Here is an 8,290-nt window from a genome sequence, read left to right as displayed (position 1 = left end):
TATATGCGTTTTAATATTATTTTCTCAAATTCCAATCTTTAGAATTTTTTAGGACTTTACTATCATTGTGTTCCATAAGCATATGTCAGTACGTTAAATGTGAATTTTTGATAAAAATAACGAATATTATTTTGGTATTTTATATTTTCATATCTACACAGGTTCTTTTATAAAATCATTTGACCCTTTATAAAACCATTTGATTTCTGCTTCTGCGTTCGTTGTTTAGGAAGTTACGTTGGTTTTTATACCTGAATAGTTTATGCTTCAATGTTATTGTAATGTAAGTTTATGTTGCACCATTAATGTATGTTTGAGTTCCTTCATAAATCCTTTTGATTCCTCATAAAACAAATTGATTTCTGCTTTTTCGTTCGTTCTTTAGGAAGTTACATTGGTTCATATCAATCCGATCAACATTTCATAATCTTAGGCTAATTAGCCTTGGAGAAATTATGGGTGCTAGTCGGTGTTACTTCTTTGAGACGGTCGATGGGAGGGTTTAAAATTCTTAAATCGACTGGTTTTATAAGATAGTAATAATCAAAGTTTCATATTTTACTCGATTTTAATCACAAAGAATAGATATATCTTTTTCTTTAGAAAAAATCGTCTTTTTTCCAACACAATACTTCTTTGGGAATATTGGATATATTTAATTTCATATCAATCGTTTAACCATTATGTCCACGATTCCGATAAATTATCATATTTTTCAACACTTTTATTTTAATTGTCTCAATATTTCTTTCAGGCCTAGGTGGCTGGGTGGCAATGTCTCGGCTGCGGAACTGAAGGGCTTCATGTTCGAGACCTGATTCCGCCGAAGAACCGTCTTATAAGAGCTTCTGGTGCACTTTAAATCCATCGAGGCCAAACGTCCTCCTGCTGGCATGGTATAGAAGTTTGGTAAGAAGGGTGCCATCTCAAGTGTCATCCTCGTCACCTGACCGCGGTTCAAAATTACGAGATCCGCCCGAAAATTGACTTTGAAGTTTGACTTTGAAACGGGATGTCAATATAACTTAATAGGGCGTTAGTAAATTTGTCTTAATTATTGTTTACTGTGAACGTTTCATGCAGTGTCCCATGATATCATAGCGCTATTAAAATTATATATATTTGTTTTATCGATCTTCTAAATTTCAAGATATCGTAACATCTTTTTTTTTTATACATCAAGTAACCTATAATATTCTTTAGCGTTTACCAATGGGGGAAAAATCATGTGAATAGATAATTAATGAAACAATTAAACGGATTGAACTCCAGGACAACAAGTTAATCTTTTATTAGAAATTAGGCAAAACAATTTTTTTAATGTCAACATTCATCAAAAATGTGCACGATTTTTAAATTGCTATCATAAAAAAGATAATTTTTTTAAAATTTTGAAACGGTATATAATTTTATTTTTTTCGATTATACATTCGGAAGTTAGCGCTGGAACACAACAATATTCAATTTAATATTTACTTACACAAAACTTTATTTAGAATTACAAAAAATATCTCTTCACGGTGCATATTCTCTATGTATGCTAAATTTGGCTGGCTCAGTATAGTCAGAACTGGCTCTTGCGCTATTAAAACACACAAATCCTCGCCAATCCAGCCGAATTTGGCAACTGTAGATTGAACGATCTGACCTATAGAGCAACAACAACACACACACATTCATCGTTATTATTAATATAGATAAAAATACATTCCATTAAATTGTATAAATCCTAATTGATTACAGAAGAATTCTGAAAAGATTTTATAAATAGTTTTTCAATGAAATAGAAAAACTACCTCTTGTTTTTTTTTCCGATGTAACAAAAATTATTTACAAAAAAAAAATTAAAATGGGAATATAGTAAATAAAAGTTGAAGTGGATATAAAGGAAGACAAATATATAACTCCTTATAAAAAATCTTTCTAAAATACTGTCAACTATTTATCTTAAAATATTTCATGAAGTTGAATCTTATTTTTATATTGCATTTCATTTATCTTTAGCAATGGCGTCAGGATCATTATGTTCAAAACCTTTTTCTCCTCACAAATGTCATCGTTGGGGGGATTTTAAACTAAGACAGCACCTTTCACAGATTTTTATACCTCAAATCTAATTTAAGATTAATATTTGAGCAAAGAAATTGCGAGAAGTGCTTTTAAAGCTCATAATCTCTTTCCCAGGTCGTTTCAGAAATTGAAGGGAATTAGTTTGACAGTTTAAAAATGCTGCCCCATATCGATGTTTATAGGTAATCGTCTGGGGATGAATTTGACAGTGATAAATGTATTTTCGAAAACTTATCTCCCTTGGAATATTTCTTTTCATATTTATTTGTTCGGTTTGTGAAAAAGGAATACTCGAAAATTTTTATTATAGCAGATATTTTTCTACGAGTTCTGTGTTAATGCAGAAAATGATATATTATTGAGAATCATGGAATAAGTTTTATTCCAATTAATTATTATTAATAGAATTAATGATTTTATAAAAACTTTTCTCATACTTTATTGTTTTATTCTTAAAAGTAAATTATCAGCGTTTACAAACTATCCATAATGGTATCATTCTGTTAGTGAACAGAAAATAGTTTATTCCAAAATGACATGCATAAACAAGTATTTTTATATATTTGATCATGACAGCAGTTATAGAAATATTAACAAAAATCATGAATGAAGGTGGGAAAGAATGAAAAGCAACCAAAATAAACTCTAACCAATAACCAAAGAGAAATCGAAAATGCAAATTAATTGTGAATATCAATTCAGTGTATCGAAATTTATCTTGAGCTGAGAAAGCGGAAGTATAATGGAATTTCTTTTTTTACTCGCGTACGCTTGAGTATGAAAATGCTATCTGTGAATAAAACGCGAGTTCGCAAATTGTACAGACTAAGTCTGTGGCAAAGGATACCGACGTGCTCTGATTGGTTTAAGCCTTGGCATCTTTTTGGGAATGTTTTGCACTCATAATAGTGTAGTTTTCGCTTATTTGGTTCAAACCTTGTACCTTTCATTAGTTTTATGGAAGATACAAGTGAATATCAACACGATATAATTGTTTTCTCTAAATATTACTAGTAATACTACTAATACTAATTATTAATAATAATAATAAATATTACTAATAATACTAGTAATACAAGTAACTAATGTTGTTTATGCACAGAAGTGTAAAAACTAAATGAAAGTAATTACACAACATATAATGCAGCAATTAAATAATTCTTATTTTTCTATGATTTTCGTGCCTTTATTAGATAATTTATGCAGTCATTGAAACTTGTTGCGGAACGTTTGTTACTTTCCCATCAACTGCCTATGGAGAGATGATTATTTAATGTCCAAAACGTATAAATATGTAAGCTTTAACGGAATATGTGATTTCGTAGCTAATTTTTTTAGTTATATCAAAATAATATTAAGAAGAAACACACACAAAAATATTTTTAATAAATTGTAATTTTTATATTTCCTGAATTTAGGTTTCAGGATTTGATCTTTTCTGCTGTATATGTGTTCCAGATTAATATCACATGTAAACCGTAAAAAAATAGGGGAGCGGGGATAAATTCACAAATTTTATTTATTTTTATAAAAATATATTTCGGTATGGCATCTTTTTGGCAAAACATTGCCAAAAAGATGCCAAGGCTTAAACCAATCAGAGGACGTCGGTATCCTTTGCCATAGACTTAGTCTGTACAATTTGCGAACTCGCGAATAAAACTGTCTATTAAATCTGAATTAATCTTTTTTACTTTCATTTGTGAAGATGAACCTTTAGCGATTAAATAAACGAAAGCTTACAATCTTCTGATAACCGCAATTATTTTTCCATAATGGTGTCATTCAGTTAGGGAACAGAAAATGGTTTATTCCAAAACGATATGTTTAAAACAATTATTTTTATGTATGAAAATATGATGGTATTTATAGAAATATCAGCAAAAATTAAGTATGAAGGTGAAAAACAATGAAGAGCAATAAAAATAAACATCAACTGGAAAGTGAAACGAAATCGAAAATGCAAATTAATTGTGGTTATTTATTTATTGTATCGTGATTTATCGTGAGTTGCCAAGCAAAAGCGGAAGTATAACGGATTTTTTTTAAAGAGTGAGTATGCTTGAGTGTGAAAATTCTAACTGCGAATAATACTGTCTATTCAATCTGAATCAATCCAATTTTTCTTTCATTTCTGAAGATGAACTGTTAGCGATTAAACAAAATACAGCCTACAACTTTCTGATAACCGCAATTATTTTTCCATAATGGTGTCATTCAGTTAGGGAACAGAAAAGGGTTTATTTCAACATGGCATGCTTATATAAGGGTTCATTTCAAGACAAGCATTTTTATATATGAGAATATGACGATATTTATAGAAATGCTGGTAAAAATTAAATAAGAAGGTGAAAAACAATGAAGAGCATCAGAAATTAACACCAACCATAAGCTGAAACGAAATCGAAAAAGAAAATTTGTTGCAAATACCGATTTATTGTATCGCAATTCATCGTGAACTATTATTTATGATCATAGAATCGATAAATCGATATTTTTCGAAAACTGTCATCGAAAAATCGACTTTTTTTGATAAATCGATAATCGACAGAGCCCCAGTCACATCTATTACATTTTAAGAGGCACAGACAAAAGGCATTTTTAATTCACACTTTAAGTGAAATTATTATGTATATTCTTCAGGAAAGTAATTTTCTCACCTTTTTCCTCCAAGTTTTAAGTACGTTCGCACTGCTCTTTTCATATTACAATATTTCTCTTCCCAAGTTACCATTCTAGTGTAACATACATTTAATGTACAATGTTGTATCCTAAACAATATTTCTAATATTGTATAATATTATTGAATATTGAGTAAAATTGTAAAATATTGTTGACTATTGAATAATATTGTATAATATTATTGAATAATATTGTATAATACTGTTGGATATTGAATAATATTGTATAATACTGTTGGATATTGAATAATATTGTATAATACTGTTGAATATTGAATAATATTATATAATATTGTTGAATATTGAATAATATTGTATAATATTGTTGAAAATTGAATAATATTGTTTAATACTATTGAATATTGAATAATATTGTATAATACTGTTGAATATTGAATAATATTATATAATATTGTTGAATATTGAATAATATTGTACAATATTTCCAAGCATTTTGTGTTATTGGCAGAGAGCTTAAGGAGGCACTGTATGTAATCATGATCATCAGAATGGAATAATGATCAGAAATGACAATCGTCGTTTCGAATGTCTACATCAGAACAAGTTTTGGAAAAAGACTTTTAGATCATAGCTTTGCACCCCTTCCCCTTTTCCCTAATTCAACAAAACTACGAAATTTCAGCTTGAAGAAGGCCTCAAATCCAAGATTTTATATAAATGATACAATTACGCGCTGTCAAAAGTTTGTTTGAAATTCTCTACCACATCGTGATATTCCGCAATTTATATTATCAGTAAGTTCACTGTAAAGAAAATATGGCGCTCTTTGAAATATCCTCTCAAGAAGGTGCTTTATCCATCTGCAATCAGTTTTGAATTTGGCAATTCTGCTCTGATTATGGCGCTATGACGCCATGGAGCTCAGTTCCATTAGGAAGGTTCGTGCATATTATAAATAGAACTATGCATATTATAAATATTATAATAGAATATAAGGATATTAAAATAATGCATTTTAATTTTATTATCATTTAACTTTTAAATTACGTTTTTGTGGCAGGCGTGAAGTTATGGAAATTATATTTACTTTAAAGTAAAAGCAAGGGATATTGTACTCTTAAGGATCCATCGTATCCTTAAGAGAACAAGTTGATCGTCTCCAAAACAGTTAAAAATAAAATGGAGTTCTGTTTGAAAGATAAAACACTTATTTACATTAGAGCATTTAAAAAGTGGAATGTTTCCTAATGTTGTGATTCTAAATTTATAATAAAAAATACATAATTACCTAAAGCTGCTTTTTATAGATGAATAGTTTTAACGCCAGCATTTTTCGATGTTTCAGAAAATATATTCATTTTTTAAATTTTCTTCATTTTTTTTTACTTCAAATGACAAAATAGGATCTTGGTGTTATTCATTTTGGTCCTTTAGGTACGTATGAATGATTTTTTCTTCAATGTTCTTTTCTTCGTTATTTGAGCTTGTCTATTTTAGAGCTGTAAAAATAAATAAATTAAATGTCTCCATTTTTAATTTATTGAAATGAAATTATTCATCTTTAGCAATCCCCTTTAGTATGCCCTTAACGGCAATGAGCAAATAACAAGTGTATTAGCTATTTCGTTTTTCTTAAACATGTAAAATTATTGAACCAATAATTGAAACTTATGTACATATCTGAAACTAGGAAAAATTTAAATATCTTCATGACTAACATATTTTTTTCTCATTTTCTGTCCTTTGGGCATTAATTTTAATACTTAATTTAAAATTAAAATTTTTGAAGATTTTTTACTTTTTCTCTAGAAACTGTTAAAAATTTTATTTCTTATTTTTTTTCACAGTTTTCTCAGTAAATAATCATATCGAATCAAATAAGTTTATCATTAGTTAAAGCTTTTCTATAAATATTGAGATATAAACGATGCCAAGAAATTTTATTTGATAGATAAATGTCCATTCAGTCCACTCAAAATACTTATTCTATTTTTTTAGTCTCGAACAGTATTTTGTGATTGCAGTGCAAAATGTGAAGAATCATAATGTACTTACAAAGAACTAAAAATCATAATGTACTTGAAAAGAATATCATACCTGCATATAAAAGAACATGTATACCCACAAATGTTCTATTTAAATGAAAAAAGTTGATAAAAAATTAGATAATATCGGGTAAATATCCATTAATTCGCCCTGAGAGCATAAAGAAGAAATAATGGTTGGCAGTTTATTCAGATATAATGGTATTTCAATTTACTAGCTATTTATATGACAATGAAATTCATATATGTATTGAAATGTTTCTAGATTATCTCTACAAAATGTCAAAATCACTTTGCTAAAATTTAGTGATAATGACATGTAGCCATGATAGTGTATGGCTAACGGCCTAATAGTTCCTGTCAATAAAATACGTCATCTATAGAATAATTATTTGAAATTTCAGTTTCACCCACCCATTCCTACGAATTAATCGAATTTAAGTACCTCAAAATATTGGAATGCCCTCGTTTCTCTTTTAAATAAAAGAAAAATTCCGCGTATCCCCTTAACGGAAATGACAACATATATTCTTAATTGTTTAATACGCAAAAGAATACCCCTATTAATGGATGGTAATTATTAAGTAAGTATATACTCGAATATCCTGTCATTTTATCCAATATTCCGAAAGCGGTTTTCTGAGAGTACTCAAAAAACTACTGTCTTCCCGAACCCATTCGGGAGAGCTCTCAAACGAACAAAGCACCTACTTCAGGTAATCAAATCTATCACACTTAATGAGAAGTAAAGGTAATTTCACGGTAACAGCCAGGTACCAGAAATATTCGCAGTAGTTTCCATCGACGGATATGTGAGGCATTTAATCATTGGTTCAATTGAAGGACTTTGAAGTTTCATTTTAAGATATATTGAGGATATCATATAAAGTATGAAAATAATTGGCACAGACTTCTCACTACCACTTACATTGATCCCAACACAATTTAACAGCAGGGAGTCCCTTCAATTCCACTCTAGGATATCCTGAACTTGGCTAATTATACGGACGACAAAAGAACGACGAGGAGAAAACTTGGGTTGATTCCTTCGGCATCACCAACTCTTCCCGTAGGGAGCTCGTTTCATCATTGGCAGTGGGTAACTCAAACCGGTACCGTTACTTGTGTGGGTACCACCTGGTGTGTTACTAGTACTGTTGTTACATCAGGGTGAGAGAGATGGATACTTATCGTCCGCATATTTGTAGACCCTTCCGAATAGAAATTTCATATTGATATAAAGTGAACTATACTTAAAGAGCAGAAATGTAACCTCAAATGTAATGTATAGTATCATTTCAGTTAATTGAATTGAGATTGATTTTTATCTTAACCAAGTATACACTAGCCATGGTGTATCAAAGTCGTTTCTTTGACCAAAGTTCGACTTGTCAGTGTGGCATTGAAGTTAGTTTTTTTTAAAATCACGTGATGAAAACCCCTTGCACTTTAGAGAAAACACAGACTCAGATGGCCAAGAAATTGGATATCTCTTGAAATCGGAAAAAAAACTCAAAAAAATTCCAGTCATTA

The sequence above is a fragment of the Argiope bruennichi genome, chromosome 7, assembly GCF_947563725.1.
Source record: "Argiope bruennichi chromosome 7, qqArgBrue1.1, whole genome shotgun sequence".
In the NCBI taxonomy this organism is placed as follows: domain Eukaryota; kingdom Metazoa; phylum Arthropoda; class Arachnida; order Araneae; family Araneidae; genus Argiope; species Argiope bruennichi.
The sequence above is the reverse complement of the archived record's forward strand: the minus strand, read 5'-3'. Positions refer to the sequence as shown.